This window comes from Ipomoea nil, unplaced genomic scaffold (genome assembly GCF_001879475.1).
Source record: "Ipomoea nil cultivar Tokyo-kokei standard unplaced genomic scaffold, Asagao_1.1 scaffold2843, whole genome shotgun sequence".
NCBI classification, from domain to species: domain Eukaryota; kingdom Viridiplantae; phylum Streptophyta; class Magnoliopsida; order Solanales; family Convolvulaceae; genus Ipomoea; species Ipomoea nil.
Window position 1 is genome coordinate 117,269 of NW_017619271.1, and position 22,316 is coordinate 139,584.

Genomic DNA, 22,316 nt, shown 5'->3' on the forward strand with positions numbered 1-22,316 from the left:
CGTAGCAATGGTTGCCAGAAGGTTATGTTCTCTAACCTCTCTTGCTTTACACTTTTCTTGAATATGAATATTTTCATTCTTCAATTTACTCACTTCAAGTAAAGCATATTGCAATTTTTTATTCATTTCTTCTTTTTCAAGAATTAGAATATTATTGCGCTCCTTGAGTTGAGGATGAATGAGCATAATCTCTTGACAATCTCGCATTAGAATGTCAATAGATTCACGAGAAAAAGAAGAATTAAAAGAATTAGATGTTACCGCTTCTTCCTCTGCTTCAAGAGCCATAAAACAATCTTCACTTGTACTCAACTCAATTAGCTTGCATATTAGCTCCGTATCATCATCTGAACACGAGCTTTCATCGCTTGATGATGATTTCTCCGAATCATCATTTTCGTTCGGTTCATTGCTAACGAGAGCTTTTCTTTTATCGTGCTTGAACCTTTTGCTTTCGGATTTGTTCAGTGTAGATTCAAAATTCTTTCCTTGATACTTGCTAACGATCAGATATGGACATTTTATTTTAAAATGTCCGGGTTTGCCGCAATTGTAGCATAGATTGTTGTTTTCTTCGACTTTTTCTTCTTGTGTCGTGCGAGAGACAAATTTTCCACGAGCAGAATTTTTGTTGTCTCCTTTTCGCATAAATCTTTTGAATCTTTTAACAAAAAGGGCAAATTGTTCGTCAGTCATAAAATCAACATTATTTTCTACTGACCTGGAGGTTGACGGTAGTTCGGCCATTAGAGCAGAATTTTGAGCTTCATGAACATCATCATCTTTGGCCTTCATTTCGAACTCATATGCTTTTAGATCACTAAATAATATATCTGTTGACAACATTCTTAGATCTCGGTGATCACGCATAGCCGTAACCTTCATATCCCATGCAGATGGTAAGCGTCGTAGGATTTTGAGATTAATTTCTTTTTGGCTAATATTTTTGCCAAGATCACTAATCTCTCCAAGAACTTTGATCATTCGACCTTCCATATCTGCAACACTTTAATTTGAGAGCATTTTGAAATCTTCAAAATTTTTCATGGCGATTGTGAGCTTATTGTCCTTCTCTTGTTCATCTCCTTCGCCAATCTTGATGAGAGTTTCCCATATTTCTTTAGCAGTAGCACACTTTCGGATCTTCGAAAGTATTGTATCATCCACGACTTTGAATAGAATATCCTTGGCAATATTATGAAGATTATTCTGTGTTCTATCATCCGATGTCCATTCCGGTTTAGGCTTTTGTACGTACTGTGGAGCATCCAGGGATAGGACAAGCGCCGTATTGACTTTTAATATTTCGATAGGGCCAGTGGAAATAACTTCCCACATTTCATCGTGTAAAGCCGATAAGTGTACCTGCATACGAACTTTCCAATCATCAAATTTGTCAAGTGAGAATAATAGATTTTGAGCTAAATCTTTCATCATCATCATCACGAGAGATATGAAAGATTAATCTAATCACACACTTGTATAATGGATCAGCCTAGCAGTCAAAAACAGTTGACCCAATTAGGCAACGTGTTTTAATACCAAAGGTTGGTATTTGTCGAAAGATAAGCTGACTCAAATAGGCTACAGGCTTTGATACCAATTGTTGGTCCTCAAAGAGTTAAGGTGAAAGTCTAGAGGGGGCGGGGGGTGAATAGACTTTCAAACTTTTTCGCACAGCACAACAATCGCTAAGGCACAGAGAAACCAAAACTCTTAACTAGATTGTTAGAGAATGGTGCACAGCGGAAATAAATAAGGATAAAGTGTGTGTGGTATTGTGAACAGTATATCTCGTTAGAAGCAAGCAAGAGCAATAAGTAAAGAAAGCAGTAAAGAACACAAGACAATTATAGTGGTTCGGAGGTGGTGTAATCCTCCTACTCCACTTGCTCTTCTCTCCAAGAGCAATTCACTATATCCACCACTTCTTGGTTCCTAGATACAATGAATTCCGTGATCTAGTGCTTTGATCACCAAGCCCGCACGAATCATGTGACACCCCAAAAATCCACATTCAATCCATGGATTAATTGAGTAATTAATCCTATTTCATTTGAGGAATTAATTATTAAAATCCTGATTTTTAATACTCCAGGACTAGTATTTGACTAGTCAACTTCAAAGTTATGTTGTACCTTGAGCTTTGAGGGGAGTTCCCTTGTTCCTTACACATTCTAAAGGTTAGTAAGGGTAGTCTTGACTTTTCACCAAGTGTTAGTATTGTAACCTAACCTAGAAGACATCTTCATTTCATCCCTTACACTTTCTAAAATATTAGCTCTACCTTCTCTCTAGAAAGGTGAGTAGCTTTTCCTCCAAGCTAAGTTGAGACCTTGTCAAGATTCCAAGATTTGCTTCCAAGATTCAACCTTTCACCTATTTGGGCATCTAGGAGGGTAAGATCTAAGTCCATCTTGTGTTTTTGGTTCCATCTTAGATGTCTTTTTCTTAAAAGTAGGATCTTTATGATCTTTTGGTTTGATCTTGAAGTGGGTTTGGAAAGTAAGCCTTGTGGGGAGCTTGTTGAGGTGTAAAGTGAAGTCTTTTAGTCTACAAGAGGTAACCCATGCTCTACTAAAACCTATTTTGCTTACCTATATGTGATTTCTTGGATTCTACTTGTGTTTTGCTATGAAATATGAGTGCTTATGCATTTGTCTTGTGAAAATGCATATCTAGAGCTTGTGTTTAGGGTTCTTTTGTGCCATTGCTTGACATTTTCCATGATTCAAAGTCATTTTGTTGTATTGGGTGAGATTTGACATGTTTTGGACTTGAATTTGAGTTTGGAGATAAAAATCCCCGAAGGGATTATTTTGCACAGGAGTATGTACCCGCGGGCGGAACGACGGGGAGAGCCCTACCTGCCGCCCACCCGCAGGTACATTGTCTTGTGGGTAGTGTACCCGCGGGCGGAACCACGGGTAGGGGCCTACCCGCGGGGAACACTTTGGCGTTGGATCGGGATTTGTTCCCCGTGATTCTTTTGGCTCGGTATTTGGTCTTTTGACTTCCCAATGTTCGTTTGTGGAACTATTTGAGTGTCTCCTTGATGTTTCGTATGTCTAGAACTATATGGTAGGTATCCATGTAGGACTTTGGTGTCTTGCACTAGTACAGAATTGCAGATAGGCAACCATTGTAAAAGACAATAGGCGACCATTGTACAATGGTTGCCTATAAGAGGCTCACGTAAAGGTATTGACTTTACGCGACCATTGTGAAATGGTCGCGCATTGTCAGTAATACGCGACCATTCTTGACCAAGAATAGTCGCGTATTTTATTTTTTTTATACAAAAGTTTTACGCGACCGTTCTTGGACAGGAATGGTCGCGTATTGTTGATTAAAAAAATAAAAAAAAAATAAAAAAAAAATTTAAAACTATATTTATTTTACACCATGTACAATTACATATTTACAATTCTAAATTAAAAATAATTAAAAGCTACAAAAGAAAATATTAGATTTTAGTTTCCCCAAAAGAACTATTCAAAACGAGAGTAAAAGGGGGGAGAAATAGACCTTTCCAAGTGTCCTTAATAGTTTGCCATACCTGAATGGAAACGTCGAAATAGCGCCTCCCAAGGCCTTTCTAAGAGTCCTTAATATCGTCCATTTGTATCTCAGCAAAATGAAGCTCGACTCGGTATATGCCTTTCTTTAACCCAACACCATAATACCTCAATGAGCTCGGGGATACCCGGACTGTTTTGTAGAGTTCAGAGTCTAAGTGTTCGGGATCTGAGAAAACGAATGAGATGTATAGTTCTGTCCATTCTGGTTGTTAATGAATATTCCAGAACTGCTCACTGCCCACTGCTTGTTCGAGCTCATGTAGAACGACGCTGGGCCTAGCATCTTCGAATCATCATCAAACTGAAACCCATCCACAGTTACTATTTGATTTCCACCACATTTGATCGAAAGTGAAGCTGAAATGGACAAAATGGTTCCGTTAAGCAATCATCCACTAGTTCGATCGTCTCTTTCTTGTTGCAAAATTTTAGTGTATACTTACTTGATGAAGCTTTCTTAGTGCACACCGAATTTTTCGTCAAGCAAGCACTATCATCAAAGTTTTGCATAGAAAGGTAAGAAAATATAATCTATTATCCATGTTTAAACATTTAATGATCTGCTCAGATTGCATATTCCATCAACAAAAGCGCACTAAAACAGAATAAACCAAATACCCAATTAAGCTATGAATTGTTGTCACTAACCTGCGCGAACGTGACCTTTTTTCGCTAGTGATCAAAGTGCCAACAGCATTTCTGAAAAAAGAAAAAAATATATGGAGGCATCTCGATACATAAAAATCTTGAAAGTTGAGGGTCGTAGGAGTAGGCTCACAGTGAAATATATGACTTATTGGCAGGTATAGTTCCAGAGATTTGATTGAACGAGATATCTCTGAGGCAAGGACCGATCAATAGAAAAAGGCAACAAGGTACAACTTTAGCACTGTTTTCTTGTTAAAATCCTCGGTTTCAACCACACAACAGAAGAAAAGCTCAAATATATATATATATATATATATATATATATATATATATATATATATATATATATATATATATATACAAATGTAAATTCTTGGATAAATCCAGACAGGACATACAAGAAAAGCGTGTTAGTTATGATGTTTGCGGATAGCTCCCCGCTCAAGTTATTGCTTCCAAGGTACCTGTGATGCACATGATTCATATTTATCCGTGAATATATATATACATATAAGAAAAAATATCGATGTCTTTAATTTCCTCTGCAAGTAACATTATTTTGTGAAGTCGGAGAGAATAGATCTTACAAGTACTCTAAAGAGGTGAAGTCTTTATATGAGTTTGGTATTATTGAGCCAAATTCACATGTATAATACTTTCTCCACTAACACAACACAAATAAAGCTATACCATTCCAACACTAGTATAATTAAGTTGGCGTGATTATAACTGCTTGCTAGTTTTGAGTGTTAATAACTATAATTCCACTGAAATGCTTCAAAAGATTACCTTTTTGAGATGATAACAGCAATGATGGCACTGAAGTAAGAATCAAATGGATTGGATTGCACACAATACAGTAGCAAGCATATAAAGAAAAATCACCTTGAGCCATTTTTCTTTCAAGCATTGACAGTTGACAAAGTATTTGTTTGTTGGGTCCCTGAGCATGAAATTCATAAGATATCTATCAGCATTAGGAAATAGTACTCAACTCCATAAGCATCTGCAAGAGACGGGTTCAACTTTACCTTGAAAACATTTGTAACTAAGTCACCTGTAAGATAAATAAAAGATTTTCATTAGTATATTGCATTTACTTCAAATTAACTGTTTGCACAAAAGCAGCAATTGAAGGAACAGATATCCACATCATTATTTATATGAGATAACGGTGCTGGCTTCTTTGGATCTGATATGAAGACACCTCCTCCTGGATCAGCAATAACTGCACTCACAATTTCAATTGCATGTTTTAGCAATGTCTTGCAATTCTATTGCAGGATAACAAAGGAAAAAAATAAATAAAATGTTACCAACCTCTACAGTACAAGGATTGATTAAAACAGGATCATATAATGCCTATGAAAATATAGACTATTTAGGTGTTGCTGTTCTATCAACAACATTGAATGGGGTAGAGATACCATCTGTAATCTGCAAGTGTATACATCAATCCCAAAACATCAGTCTAACTACATTGGCGCACAGGCCACAAAAACAAGGATAAAGGTGCTAAGCTACCAGGCACTAGACATCGCGCTCGTCTAAACATCACCTGAAAGATACAAAGATAAACATTGGGACGACGCCCGATCAGCAATAATGCTGGTAACCCACCAATACCGTTAAGTATCATATATAGATAGATATAAGTCATAAAACCATTTTCGAAACGGAATACATAAGTATAGAAGTCAAAAGCCAAGATCAACAGTCAACACAAGACTCATCACTCTCAAAGATAACACGGGAACACATCCCAAACCACAAAGGTTAACCACGACACAAAGGAATAAGACTCACCCATGGCAACACATGCCCTTGTGACTACACACGTCACAAGAAAGAGAACTCACAACAACGGCTACACAAGCCCTCGTGACATCACCCATCACGAGTTGATATGCCTTCCTTATGCCCTGTTCCAACCTTATGGCTACCCCCAACCTTGTACCTTCATGCCAACCATTACCTCCAGGACCCCTGTACTTCTTAGTCCAACCTTTTCCCTCCTGGGACCATCGTCCCCCACCAACAATCCACCAACAAGACCACCAATTCATAGTACACAAGGTACCGTACACGGCGAAATACATGCCCGGATAACACATGTTATCCCCCAATCACGTGAACCTTACTCGAAGGACACATCTCCACAATCACGTCACGGCCACCACGAGGACCGCTGTAATACCTTGGTGACTAGCGTCCCATACCACTAATCGTGCAGTCCAGGTAAAGCCACACACGCACCACCACTCACACGAGTCAATTAACGGATTACAACGAAGGTATGAAACATACTCAATCAAGAAACGGGTCACAATCCAACGACAACAATGATGAATAACACAAGTTATCATCAACCAAACAGAAGGTACAAACAACACACACGCAAGCATTAAGACAATAAACTAGCATGCTTAATAACGGAGAAACTCAAGATAGTTCCAAGGAGCACACAAGATACCTCTCGGTCAAACGAAACACAATGTTGAACACTTAGCATGATTCAAGACACCAAAGTCCTACATGGATACCTACCATATAGTTCTAGACATACGAAACATCAAGAAGACGCTCAAATAGTTCCACAAAAGAACAACGGGAAGTCAAAAGACAAAATACCGAGTCAAACGGATCACGGGGAACAAATCCCGAACAAACACCATTGTGTACCCGCGGGTGGACACACGGGTAGTGCCCCACCCGTGGTTCCGCCCGTGGGAACACATTCCCACAGGGCTATGTACCCGCAGGTAGGCCGGCGGGTAGCGCCCCGCCCGCCGTTCCGCCCGTGGGAACATTCCTGTTCCACAACAAATCCCTTCGGGGATTTTCTTCTCCAAACACAAATTTAAGTCCAAAACATGCCAAATCTCACCGAATACAACAAAATGACTTGAACCGTGGAAAATGCCAAGCAATGGCACAAAGGAACCCTAAACACAAGCTCTAGATATGCAATATCACAAGATAAATGCATAAACCCCCACATTTCATAGCAAAACACAAGTAGAATCCAAGAAATCGCATATAGGTAAGCAAAATAGGTTTTGTAGAGCATGGGTTACCTCTTGTACACTAAAAGACTTCACTCTACATCACAACAAGCTCCCTACAAGGCTTACTTTCCAAACCCACTTCAAGATTAAACCAAAAGATCATAAAGATCCTACCTTTAAGAAAAAAACAACTAAGATGGAACCATAAAGACAAGATAAACTTAGATCTTACCCTCCTAGATGCCCAAATAGGTGAAAGGTTGAATCTTGGAAGCAAAACTTGAAATCTTGACAAGGGTCTTAACTTGGCTTGGAGAATAAGCTACACTTCTTTTCTAGAGATAAGGTAGAGCTAATTTCAAAGAATTGTAAGGAATGAAATGAAGAAGTCTTCTAGGTTAGGTTACAATACTAACTCTTGGTAAAAGGACAAGAATACCCTTACTAACCCTTAGAAAGTGTAAGGAACAATGGAACTCCCATCAAAGCACAAGGTACAACACAACTTAAAGGTTGACTAGTCAAATACTAGTCCTTGAGTATTAAAAATAAGGATTTTAGGAATTAATTCCTCAAATGAAATAGGATTAATTACTCAATTAATCCATGGATTGAAATGTGGATTTTTGGGGTGTCACATTGAGAGTGTTGAGTCTTGTGTTGGTGTTTACTCTGGGCTTTTCACTTATATATATGTATTCCGTTTCGAAATGATTTTTTTATATATATCCTACCTATGTATGATACTTAATAGGTATTGGTGGGTTACCAGCATTATCGCTGACCGGGCGTCGTCCAATGTTTATCTCTGTGTTCTCTCAGGTGATGTCTAGACGAGCGCGATGTCTAGTGGCTGGTAGTTTAGTACCTGTATCCTTGTTTTGTGGCCTGTGTGCCGATGTAGTTTTAGACTATTGATTTTGGGATAGATGTATACACATTGCAGATTTGACTGTCGTAGCGTTTGCCTTTGTGGGTAGGCGTGGCATAACACCCCGTTTGGATTTGTTTTATCTAGTTATCGTTTTATCTTCCGCTGTGCTAGTGTTTTGCTGTATGATCTGCATGTGTTAAGGCCTTTTTATATAGGGCTTGTTTGCGGGGTGTTACAGTTGGTATCAGAGCCTAGATTTTGAGCCTAGGAAGATTTTGAGGCCTTTCTAAGTGGTTAACTGTGTTTTGAGACCTCTAAGCGACCTTAAGGAGCTAAGTGTTAGGCTTAGGACTCTAGGTTGCGCGGTGAGCTGTGTGTTGCTTTCTGTTCTTTGCTTGTTTGCTATCTTTTCGTAATCGTGTTGTTGTTGCAGAAGTTTGCGATGCTTCCTCGTCAGCGTGCCGCAACGTTTGAAGATGTTGGTGAAGTGGTTAAGAAATCTCGGTTGGCCGAATCTAGTAATGCTTCTGGAGTGGTTGAGCGGTGGATCAGAAGTGGCACGTCCACCAGGATATGTCCTAGTGCAGCTACCTTGCCGACATTCCGGGGCGTAAGAGAGAATGGAATGATAGAGGTTCATCATCCGACGGAAGGACCACCCCAAGAGAGAATGCTTATCCTTGGTGAAGTTCGAACAAGTGACAGTGATGTGGTAATTGGAACTTTCCTCGTGCAATCTGTTCCGGCAACGATCTTGTTCGATTCGGGAGCATCTAACTCGTTCGTGTCACCCGGACTCGTGAAGAAGTTGGGTCTATCAGGGGGCACTGGGGTGAAGTTTAACGTGAAGGTAGCATCAGGGGAAGTTAGGATGTGTGACCGTCTCTTTGAAGGCATCAAGATCAACATCAAGGGAGAAGATTTCCCCAGCGATCTAATCCATTACGACTTGGACGGGATGAATGTGGTCTTAGGTATGGATTGGTTGGGGCGGTTTAGAGCTCAAATTCTGTGCAAGGATCAGAAGGTGTTGCTTCGAGGACCCAGTGGGAAAAGGATATCTTATCGGGGAAAGACGGAAGAACCCGGAATTAAGCTAGTGTCTATGATAAAGATGAAGAGGTATATGGATAAAGGCAATGAGTTATTGTTATGGTCACGTGAATTGTTGAAATTATTTTAGAATTAGCTATATTTATTTATTAATTAATTAATTAGGATGTGTTGGTCCCGATAGGGTGGTGAAAGTCTAGAGGGGGGGGGGGGGGGGGGGGGGGGTTGAATAGACTTTCAAGCTTTTTCGAACTAAATAACTCTTTGGTAACTTCAACTCTAAATATCAAGTAAATAGAGTAAGTTTAAACTGCACAGCGGAATAGGTAGTATGTAAAGAGTTATGCCCTATTAATGAATTAAATACGCATGTAAGATGGGTACAGATGATATGTAAATGACAGAGATATCTTGAATATATAAAGGAGATGGTGCACTCAATATATAATAACATTATTCAAGATTGTAAATAAATATCGTGTCACGTCGAACGTGTGACGAATGTTACATGCAACGTGTCAAACTTTCTTAGAATAAATCACTATTTAAGCTCGAGAAGTTTGAGTCACATGCATACGTGAAAACACACTAAACCCGAATGATTAAGATTGACTGTGAATAGTAAACGGGTTAGTCGGATAAGATAGATAGATAGAGCAAATTATGTAAGTGCGGTATGTAAATGAGAGAGGCAATTTATAGTGGTTCGGAAGTGGCGTAATCTTCCTAGTCCACTTTTCTCCTTTCACGTCTAGGAGAAATTCACTATTTTCCACACACAGTTACAATAGTGAATAAGTGCTAAACAAGCAGTTCTTTCGGATGTTTTGCACACAGCTACACCCAACTCCAAGTGTCTCGCACACAGCTACACTTAACTCCGAGTATTTCGCACACAGCTATACTCAACGCCAACTAAGTGTCTTGCACACAGCTACACTTAGAAACTACGAGTGTTTTGCACACAGCTACACTCACTAGAGTATTTTGCACCCAACTATACTCTTTTTACAATTACAAATACAAAGGTAATCGTATCTCTCTCCAACTAGATTTTTGAGACTCTTCAGACTAAGTCTCTAAGAATATTTGAGCACTTGCACTTTTAAATTTTCATGTGTATTGCACTTCTATCTCGTGTCTATCTTGTACACCTCTGCATCTGTCTTCAAGTCTTCATGGCTTTTTATAGGCAATCAAATATATCCGTTGGAGTGGGATAATTTGATATTTGAAATTTGAATCTTCATAGCCTGATATTGTTGACATTAGTAGGTCTTCAATTTTTATTTGATTATCAACTTGCCTGACAAGATAATATCTTATCTCCAATTGATTTGTTCAAAATATTATTTTGTTGTCATATTGAATATCCAACGTATCTTTGAAATAAATTCATCTGATAGAATTTATTTCTAGGATAAGTTTTTATATTCATGTCTTCATAAATATTTTTCCGTTCTGATCAAATGTCTTTCAGGCAATTTTGGATTCTTGTGTCATGTGGGTAGACTTAGAATAAATTCCTTCGAATTTATCCAATTCCTGATCATCTTGCTTCTTTGCCACATTGTGCTCCTTTGACTTGAGCATCGTGCTCCTTCACTTGAACATTGTGCTTTTCTGATTTGGTCACATTGTGCTCCTTTGGACACATCGTGCTTGTTCACATTGTGCTCCTATAGAACATTTTGCTCCTTTAGAACATTGTGCTCCTTAGCACATTGTGCTCTTTTTAATAAATTGTGATCTTTTGGAAGCATTGTGCTCTTTTGGTAGCATTGTGCTCTTTTGGACATTGTGTTTGTCCGAAAACTTGACTTGTAAAAATAAGTCCTTAGGGGGGAATCGATCTCAGTTGTGATCATTTTGATTAAGGACTTTTACCATTTCACCATTAGGCTCATCCGATCAATCTTTGCAACACCATTCCTTTATGCTTCTTTCTCGGATGAATACTTGTAGGACCAAAATTAATTTATCAAATTAATTTTGTTCTTCCTATGGTAGATTCCTTTTGACTCGCTATTCTGATTTATGATGCTTGTACTCATAGACCTAAAAACTAAGGGGATCTAAAGTACATTTGGCTTCATCAAAACTTACAAAAATATTCCTATCAATTTTCCCCCTTTTTGATGACGCCAAAACCTATACTCAGTCATTTGGCTTGTCTTTTAAAAACAATTATTTATTAACTTAGACATAGCCAAGACGAGTTTAACATTTGATTTTGACTCTAAGAAAGGTATTTTTAGCTACTAAAATTCCTATTCGCATTTTTGGACTTTAATAATAATGAATTTTTGCATTTTTCCAATTTATGCGATTTGATACAAACTAAGCTAAAAATGTTACCTTTCAAGACAAATAAAATATCAATAAATAACAAGGAAAACTAGTAGCATCATAAACAGATAATTCGAATCATTCCAAATTGTTCCAAATTGTTCATGGGTTCATGTTCTCGTGGACCATACAAAAACAAATGTGATAATCATACAAATCATCTAATGACTTTGTTTCTCCTCTCTTCAAACACATGATTTATATGATTTTGAACATCAATGAAATTGTCACTAATGGCATAATTGTTGCATACCTGCCCAACTGAATAGTAGTTGAATGCTTCAATGATGTTGCTTCCGGGCAGTATACTTTCTTCATACCATATGATGCACTCTTCTAGACTTCTTCCATTTTGTAGCTCGGCATCATTGACTTTGATATAGTCCTTTAGAACCATGATCATCAAAGCTCTAGCATAGCTTTGGATTCTCCTGAAATTCTCACTCGAAACCCACAAATTCTGATCACTTGGACCACTCTTCTTCATTCCTTTTGGTAGATCATTCAAAGTCACCAACTTTGGCATTTCAACTCTACCATCTCTTGGTGTGGATTCGAAATAGAGAGCTGCACGGTTATACCAATTGATTTGCTCAATATTTCCACCTGCACAAACAATGTCACGAAAAGAACGGTTAGTGGTATTTGCGCTGCTTGATCCTCCTGGACTGCCAGCCTCACCACCACCGAACCAATATTCCAATCCTCCTCTTCTAGCAACATTTCTGCCAGCAGATCTGCCTCCTCCACCTCTACTACTACTTGTACCAACATTTCGGGTGGCCATGGCAGTCATCATCATCTCAAGCATGCCTTCCAAATGACTGAATCTCTCTTCCCCCTTTTTGGCGTAATCAAGGAGTGTATGAACCGATTCACGAAGAGATGAAATAGATTTGGAAATATTTTCATATGATCCCCGAAGGCAGCCTACTTTGCTGTTGACGGAGATGAGATCCGTCACTAATCTGCTTCTCATGTTGATGAACAACATTGAGAATTCCTTGGCTTTGACTCACGGCAATTACTTCATTTGCCTTTCCAGAATTCTTGAGGATTTGAGAGAGTTGGATGTAGAACTCATTGAGTTGCCCCTTGACATTTGCATTCAATCCTCCAACTTGTCTCTCAAGTGCTTGGTAGGTGTCGATCAAATGTTGTTGACTCCTCCGATTTTCATCAAAAGATGTTTCAAATTTTCCACCTTGAGTATTGACAACATGATCCACATGAGTGTAGATGCCTTGAAACATGCTTTCCATTCGGTCAACAAGGCTTAGTACAACTTTCTCCAGATTTTCCAATTTTTCCTTTGAGGTTGTGCCATCAATATCTTGCTCTTCTCAGGTTGTGGGAACACACCTTGCTCCTTCTTGAGCAGAATTGACTTCAAGCATGTGAGATTGTGCTTGATTTTCCACTTGATATCCTCCTCTTTCCGGTGTGTGTAACACGTGCGTGTCACCTTGTGCACTTTCTGCATGAATGGATTGAATTTCCTCTGTGTGTTGGCTTGCTTGCATGGCATTTTGATCTTGACATATTTCAGTGAAATTCAAAACACTCACATCATATAAGCCACTGTCCATTAAATGTGCACCACATGTGTGATTTACTTCTTCTACATTCCTTGTAACAAATTCATCAATATCAACTAGGAAATCATCTTCCATAGGCATATCTCCTTGGACTGTGCCATCAAGAGTAGTCTCGGCCAACTTAGCTTTCAATTTATTCACAAATATCCCATTCACCGTAGACATCAGTGTTGCACGGCCAACATCAAAATTGCCAATCCAATTCAAGGAAAATAATTCTTCTTCTTGCATACTCGGTCCCTTTGTCATCAAATCTTGATAAGAACCAAGTTTTCATTTTCTCCAATTTAGGACTCTTCGGTATTCATTCACCAAGACCAAATCAAGTCCATAAACTTGATAAATCTCCTCATTCATCATTGACTCTATATCGGCAATTTGGGAAAAAGGATTCAATAAACTTTGGCTTAATTGTATTGGGATTGTGACTTATGGTTGGATTTTGGCTTGTGTTTGGATTTTGGCTTGTGTTTGGATTTTGGCTTGTGTTTGGATTTTGGCTTGTGGTAGGATTTTGGCTTGTGATAGGGTTTTCATGGGATTGATTTGAGGGTTGAGAAGATAAACCAAGAATTTCTACAACTGGCCTTTTCCTAGCAGGAATGCCTCTCGGTTTCCTTTTTTTTCTTGGAGCTCAAATCAGTTGATTCCTCATGATCCTTAAACAGTATCCGGTTACTTCCAAAAGGCTTTCTTGATCTCATTGGTAACCCTTTTGTTTTTATAATTTCACCAATAAGCAACCCGAACCCTAGGATGCGGTTGAACTTGCCATTCCTAATTTTCGCACCTTTCACAAAATGTGCCATCCAGCTTAAAATGAGTTTACTCCAGTCACCCCTAACACCATTCATCACAGCATGCAAATATCCAATTCTCACGGGTGACATATCCTCCATACTATTCAATTTGCACAATACACATTTATAGAGAATTCTAACTAGCATCTCATACTCAAGCTTCAAATCAGATTTTTGACCGGAAAGATTTGGTTCGAGAGAAGCATTCTCATTTCGAATTTCTATCCAAATTTCCGTGTGATCATATGTGTGAACATCTAAGTCCAACAGTGGTTGTTCTGGACTAGATATAGGCAGTCCAAAGGTTGTGTGCAACTCTTGTTCATCAATGGTGATGAGAGTTCCATTCACGGTGGACTCAATGGTCCATCCAACAACCTTGGCATTCACATAAAAATCTGCTACATCTTCATCATAAAATCCTGAGTATGGATAAGAACATAACCTCATGAGATTACTTTGTTGAAGTGCATGGATGATTCTTTGTGCAAGATGAGAGTTCTCGGCTTCATTGAGAAATCCTTGAGGGTCAAAACTTCCTCCGGCCTTGATTCCAACTGCTAGCTTTGTGAGGTTGAGTTGTGTGGAGTGTTCTTCATTCGGTTGAGAGCTTGAATCTCCAATGGTAGCCATAATGTGCTTGGTATTTTTAGAGATTGAGGGATTGAAAATTTTGATAGAGATGAAGATTGAGTGTTTCGGCTATGGAAGATGAAAGGATTTTGAGAGTTTTGAGTGTAATGGTGGCTCTTCCAACCGATTGGGTGGAAGGATGGTGGTGTCTTTACACAAATATCTTCACAATTAAATGTTGACTTTTAAATAAGTGAGGGGTATTTTTGATATTCCAATAGCTTCCAACCTTTGACCTAACTGATAGTTAGTTTAGGTTATATATTCTCCATCCAATTTGTCTGCTGATGTGGCGCCAAAAATTTAGATACTCGGACTGATTTTACCTGAAATAAAATTCATAGAGCACTAAATCTGTTCCCAAAATAATATGTATATATCTACACGTTTTATGTAGATGGAAGAAAGAGAAATCTATTCTTTCTAGACTATTTATTATGCACAACTACCATAAAAAGGTGTTTTTATTTAAGGCAACTTATCATCATACCATCTTGTCACTCTTAAATGGTAAGATTGTGTAGATCTAAATGATTTTTATTTGTGCATATATGTAAGTAGATACACGGTTGAAATAGAGATACATGCAATTGAGATAGGTAGACTTAAATGTTAAGATGTGACAACTTTTGCATGTGTGACACATAGGCATGAAATAAAATCAGATAAAGTATTAAAATTTTAGATGAAAATTGAGCTTATAATTTAAATAGAGTTTAGAGACTTAGCTCAATTCAATCATGCCCATCTCGTGTCTTGACTTCGAAAATCTTGATTCACACGGAGGTTTTGTGAGAATATCAGCTATTTGATTCTCAGTCGGGATGTATTCAATTGATAATTCCTTCTTTTCGACATGATCCCGGATAAAATGATGTCTCACATCAATCTGTTTTGTTCTTGAATGTAACACGTGATTGTATGTTATAGCTATGGCACTTGTATTGTCACACAATATCTTGACATTTTCACAATTCACGCCATAATCTTTCAGTTGCTGTTTCATCCAAAGAATTTGCGTGCAACAACTCCCAGCGGCTATATATTCAGCTTCGGCTATGGAGTTTTGCTTTTTGCTAAACCATGATACCAATCTTCCCCCTAAGAACTGGCATGTCCCTGAGGTACTTTTTCGATCGATTTTACATACTGCAAAATTTGCATCTGAGAAACCAGTTAGTGTAAAATTTCCTTCTTTGGGATACCATAATCCCACATTGACCGTTCCTTTTAGGTATCGGATGATTTTCTTGGTAGCAAGAAGATGACTTTCTTTTGGCTTTGACTGGAACCTGGCACATACTCCCATTGAATAAGATATATCTGGTCGGCTTGCAGTGAGGTATAGTAATGATCCAATCATTCCTCGATATTTTGTTTCGTCAACGTCCTTGCCTTCATCATCTTTGTCCAATCTTAAAGATGTGCTCATCGGGATCTTGATTGAGGATTTTCCATCTTGACCGAATTTCTTTATAAGATCTTTCGTGTATTTGGCCTGATTGATGAATATTCCTTCATTGAGTTGCTTTACTTGTAATCCAAGAAAGTAGTTCAACTCTCCCATCATGCTAATCTCGAACTTATTCTGCATTAGCTTGGAAAATTTCTCACATAAAGTTTTATTAGTACTACCAAAGATAATATCATCGACATAAATTTGTACCAATAAAATGTGATCATTTTCTTGAATTCTAAACAAGGTTTTATCAACAAGGCCTTTTGTAAAACCACAGTTAATTTGGAACGTTGATAGAGTGTCATACCAAGCTCTCGGTGTTTGTTTTAACCCATATAACGCCTTCTTTAATCTATAGACCTTATTAATATCACCTTTTACCTCGAAACCGGGAGGTTTCTCAACGTAGACTTCCTCTTCAAGTAAGCCATTTAAAAATGCACTTTTCACGTCCATTTGATAGACAGTGAAATTCTTGTATGCGGCATAAGCTAGGAATATTCTGATGGCTTCTAGTCTTGCAACGGGTGCAAACGTTTCGTCGAAGTGTATGCCTTCTTCTTGTGAATATCCTTTTGCCACTAAACGTGCTTTATTTCGTATGACAATTCCATCCTCATTTGCTTTATTCTGAAAGATCCATTTTGTTCCAATTACATTGTAATTTTCAGGTCTTGGAACTAATTCCCATACGTCACTTCTTTTAAATTGATCGAGCTCTTCTTGCATTGTATTAATCCAATCTGGATCACTTAGAGCTTCTTCAATGCTTGTGGGCTCCACCTGAGAAAGAAAACAAGAAAATAAAGTATGTATATTTGAGGACCTTGTTTTTACTCCTTCTCGTGGATCTCCAATCACTAGCTCTGGAGGGTGATTTTTGAGCCATCTCAAGTCAGGTTGTAGGTTGCATGGGTTTTCCACGTTTCCTTGCTCAGTAGGTAAGTTGGAGGTAGACACATTTTGCTCATCAGATTGAGCTCCAACTTGTGTTTCAACTTGAGAAATTTGACTTTCCACGTGGAGATCTTGATTTACTTCCACGCGTCCTTCACTATTGCAATCAATATCCAATTGCTCCATACCATGTACAATTTGATCTTTAAAAGATATGTCAGTATCATTAAATGATTTTTCAACTTGACATCTTTCCTGATCATTTTTGTTGCTCTGGGTTTCCTTCTTATGAGCTTCATCAAATGTAACATGAATTGATTCTTCTACCACCATTGATTTCTTGTTCAATACTCTGAATGTTTTGCTGGTAGATGAATATCCTAAAAATATTCCTTCATCTGCACGCTCATCAAAAGTCTTTAGATATGTTTTACCATTATTAAGAATAAAACATTTGATGCCAAAAGTATGAAAATAATTGAGTTTAGGTTTTCTCCCTTTCCATAATTCGTACGGAGTCTTATTGTAAGACTTGTGTATCAAGCTTCGATTTTGCGTGTAGCAGGCGGTGTTGATTGCTTCAGCCCAATATCTTTTAGGTAGCTCGGCTGACGTAATCATCACTCGTGCGGCTTCTTTTTGCGTTCTATTTCTTCTTTCGGCTACACCATTTTGTTGCGGTGTACGTGCGGCAGATAATGGATGTAGAATTCCTTGAGAATTGCAGTAGGCTTTAATTACTTGATTCACGAACTCTGTTCCTCGATCAGTTCGGATTTTTGCAATTTTCAAGTCTTTCTCGTTTTGTAGTAGCTTGGGTAGTTCAGGCAGCTTCTGCTCTACTTCATTTTTCTTTTTGAGAAATATCGTCCATGTGTACCTGGAAAAATCATCAACAACAACTAGTGTATATTTCTTACCACTTAGACTTACTGGGTCTACTGGACCGAATAGATCCATGTGTAGTAGACTTAGAGGTCTTGTTGTATATTCTTGGGCTTTGGATTTGAAAGATAACTTGATTTGCTTTCCTCTTTGGCAAGCATCACATATTTGATCTTTCTTGTAGACAATGTCGGGTAAACCTTCAACGAGTTTGTTTCTTGCTAGCTTGTTGATTGTCTTGAAGTTTAGATGATTCAACTTCTTGTGCCATTCTCAACTTGTTGCGTGTGAGTTGTTTGCTAGTAGACACACTGATTCTTTTATTGTGTTCCAATCCACAACATACATATTTTTCTTCCTTATTCCTTCGAGCACAACTTCTCCCGAGGAATTATTCTTCACTTGGCACTTGTCTTTGAAGAACTCAACTAGATATCCTTTGTCACAAAATTGACTTGTACTCAACAAGTTGAATTTTAGACCTTCAACAAAGGATACATCTTCGATTTTCAAACCATTTCGAAAAATTGTACCAATTCCTTTTGTTATGCCGTATCGTTCATTTCCACCGAATACGACTTTTGGTCCTTCGATATTTTTAAGATTCACAAGACTAGATTTATTTCCAGTCATGTGTCTAGAACATCCACTATCGAAGTACCAAACTTCCTGCAAATAAATTAAACATTTTTAGGTACCCAACTTGATTTGGGTCCTTGAGTGTTAGTCATTTTTGGTACCCAAATCCACCTTGTACTCACTGATCTAAGTTTAGGTGATTGGTAACCATTAAACACATTATAATCATAATTAATTTTTGAAAACAATTTTTGTACCGGTTTTTGAAAATTGACTCGATTTTTTGGTACGTGGGAGGTAGATTGTTTGAGCCTATGATAAGCATTAAATCTGGACTTAGTCCATGGTTTAATATTATCAAACCAATCTTGTCTGGGGGGATAAAATCTCCCTGCCTCAATTCTTGGATTCCTTCCCATTCTCCTATGAGGGCTTTGAGCACTAGACTCATTGGTGTATTTCCATTTAGGAACAAACTTTTGCCTTTTTGTATACTGTTTAGGCGAAATATTGTTTCTTTGAGGCTTCGGCCTAACAGCATTAATTTTGACATTAGTTTGGTGACCAATTCCTTGTCTCACTGTGCTTTCTTGACCTTTAACAAATTTTACCACTTGGACTTTATTATTTAAAGTAGTAGTAGAATTGGCCAAGTTCTTGGGGGCTTGAGAACGCGATGGATCATAACCGAGTCCGGTTTTATCACTTGAGGGTTTTTGCATATTTACCATTTTGTCCATTATTTTGGATGAATGTGTAAATGTTGCTATAACCTCTCTAAGGTTGTGTTCTCTCACTTCCCTTGATTTACACTCTTCTTGAAGACAAATAATTTTATCTTTCAAGTCTTTCACTTCAAGTAGAGCATTTTGCAATTTCTCATTTATTTGATCTTTTTCGAGAATCAAAAGACAATTGTGCTCTTTGAGTTGAGAGTGAGTGTCCATTACGGTTTGACATTCTTCCATTAAGTGAAAGAAGGACTCTCTAGAAAATGAAGAATTTACAGAATCATAAGAGTTAGACGTTACCTCATTTTCTTCACTTCCATTTGCCATAAGACACATGTCCTCGCATGGTGAGTTGTTGGAGATGCTCATGCAAAACATTGCATTGTCATCCTTTGAGGTGTCACTTTCATCACTTGAAGATTCTTCTGACTCACTTATTTCAAGTGGGTCACTAATAAGTGCTTTTCTTGTCTCTTTTGTGAACATTTTATCTTTGGGCTTGAATTCTTCATGTTGAGAGTTAGAAACATTTGTATATTGACTTTTACTTACCTTAGGGTGTGGACAACTTGCTGCAAAGTGTCCAGGCTTACTACAGTTGTAGCATAAATTCGAATCTTCCTCAACAATTTCTTTCTTCGAATTTTTTGTTTCTTTCCACGATTTTCCTTGTGGATTTTTCTTGTAGTTGCTTCTCTTCATGAATTTCCTAAATTTTTTGACAAAGAGAGCAAATTGATCATTAGGCAATAATTCAACATTTTGTACTGACCTTGAGGTTGATGGTTGCTCAGCTACAAGTGCATTGTTCTTTTCTTCATGATCTTCCTCTAATCTTGATTTCATCTCAAATTCATAAGCTTTGAAATCACTAAAGAGCTTATCGGTCGATAGGGTTTTTAGATCCCTATGATCTCTCATGGCCGTGACCTTCATGTCTCATGTAGATGGTAGACCACGTAGAATTTTGATTGAAATTTCTTTTTGATTAATATCTTTTCCAAGATCATTAATCTCTCCTAAGATTTTGGCAAATCTTGTTTCCATGTCGGTAATATCTCGCCGTTTAGCATTTTGAAATCCTCGAATTTCTTTAATGCTATAGTGAGCTTATTATCCTTTTCTTGCTCGTCTTCTTCACCAATTTGAATGAGCGTTTCCCAAACTTCCTTTGCGGATTGACACTTTCGAACTTTTGGAAATATCGTGTCATCGATAGATTTAAACAAAATATCCTTGGCAATATTGTCCAAGTTATTTCTTGTTTTATCTTCACGAGACGGAAGAACCCGGAATTAAGCTAGTGTCTATGATAAAGATGAAGAGGTATATGGATAAAGGCAATGAGTTATTGTTATGGTCAGGTGAATTGTTGAAAATATTTTAGAATTAGCTATTTATTTATTAGTTAATTAATTAGGATGTGTTGGTCCCGATAGGGTGGTGACAGTCTAGAGGGGGGGGGGGTGAATAGACTTTCAAGCTTTTTCGAACTAAATAACTCTTTGGTAACTTCAACTCTAAATATCAAGTAAATAGAGTAAGTTTAAACTGCACAGCGGAATAGGTAGTATGTAAAGAGTTATGCCCAATTAATGAATTAAATACGCATGTAAGATGGGTACAGATGATATGTAAATGACAGAGATATCTTGAATATATAAAGGAGATGGTGCACTCAATATATAATAACAATATTCAAGATTGTAAATAAATATCGTGTCACGTCGAATGTGTGACGAATGTTACATGCAACACGTCAAACTTGCTTAGAATAAATCACTATTTAAGCTCGAGAAGTTTGAGTCACATGCATACGTGAAAACACACTAAACCCGAACGATTAAGATTGACTGTGAATAGTAAATGGGTTAGTCGGATAAGATAGATAGATAGATCAAATTATGTAAGTGCGGTATGTAAATGAGAGAGGCAATTTATAGTGGTTCGGAAGTGGCGTAATCTTCCTAGTCCACTTTTCTCCTTTCACGTCTAGGAGAAATTCACTATTTTCCACACACAGTTACAATAGTGAATAAGTGCTACACAAGCACTATTTGCTTCTTTACCACATTGTGCGCCTTTGACTTGAGCATCGTGCTCCTTCACTTGAACATTGTGATTTTCTAATTTGGTCACATTGTGACCCTTTGGACACATCGTGCTTGTTCACATTATGCTCCTGTAGAATATTTTGCTCCTTAGCACACATCGTGCTCCTTAGCACATTGTGCTCTTTTTAATACATTGTGCTCCTTGGTGGGAATTGATCTCGATTGTGATCGTTTTGATTAAGGACTTCTACCATTTCGCCGTTAGGCTCATCCGATCAATCTTTGCAACGCCATTCCTTTATGCTTCTTTCTCGGATGAATACTTGTAGGACAAAAATTAATTTATCAAATTAAATTTGTTCTTCCTATGGTAGATTCCTTTGGACTCGCTATTCTGATTTATGATGCTTGTACTCAAACACTAAAAAACTAAGGGGATCTAAAGTACATTTGGCTTCATCAAAACTTACAAAAATATTCCTATCAGGATGATTATATTTAAATTATTTTAGATTTAGTTTGTTAGAATTATATTATTATTTAAGTTTATCCTAGTTTGTTGGTTAGGATTAGTTTATTATATTTTTAATAATTATCCCATTTATGATTTATGTGGTTGTAATATGTTTGTTAATGGCTATTTAAGGCCATTGCATGTCAAATAAAAAGTATAGTTGAGAATTTTTGAATTAGAAAACTGAGTGTTTTCTGGAACTCGGAGTGAGTTCGGCCGTGAGTTGGTCATGGCAAACCTGACTTATCAAGTGTAAAACCCCACTTGTGGCGTCATTCTTATCCTACGTATCACCTTATAACCCGGTGTGGCTGAGGACTTATCAAAAACCACAAAAATAAACCCTTTCACCCAGCCTAAATTAAACCTTTTAATCAGATTTCACCAAGCCTAATAAACTGTTCTGAAATATTATTTTAGTCAGAGTGTGAAGAGAAGATCGGACCAACCAAGTTCGCATCATTTGGAATCAAAGCCCACGGTTGTCTCATCACGAAGACTCATGGAGCTTCAACGACGTGTGGAAAGTGGATTCGAGGACGAATCCCTCTAAAGAGAGAGGGAATGTTATGGTCACGTGAATTGTTGAAAATATTTTAGAATTAGCTATATTTATTTATTAATTATTAATTAATTAGGATGATTATCTTTAA

The 22,316-nt window shown here is 37.7% G+C and overlaps 1 long non-coding RNA gene across 2 annotated transcripts; it reads right to left on the reverse strand.

Moving 5' to 3' along the window:
- Positions 1–3,757: 3,757 nt before the first annotated feature.
- Positions 3,758–5,456, reverse strand: LOC109159656. Of its 2 annotated transcripts, XR_002050630.1 has the most exons (8): positions 5,381–5,456; positions 5,261–5,286; positions 5,115–5,172; positions 4,628–4,693; positions 4,360–4,419; positions 4,230–4,280; positions 4,025–4,071; positions 3,758–3,938 (listed from the first exon to the last, which is right to left on the reverse strand). It is a non-coding gene; the product is annotated as an uncharacterized LOC109159656 (long non-coding RNA). The 2 variants fall into 2 exon arrangements; XR_002050631.1 differs by lacking the exon at positions 4,628–4,693.
- Between the last annotated feature and the right edge of the window lie 16,860 nt (positions 5,457–22,316).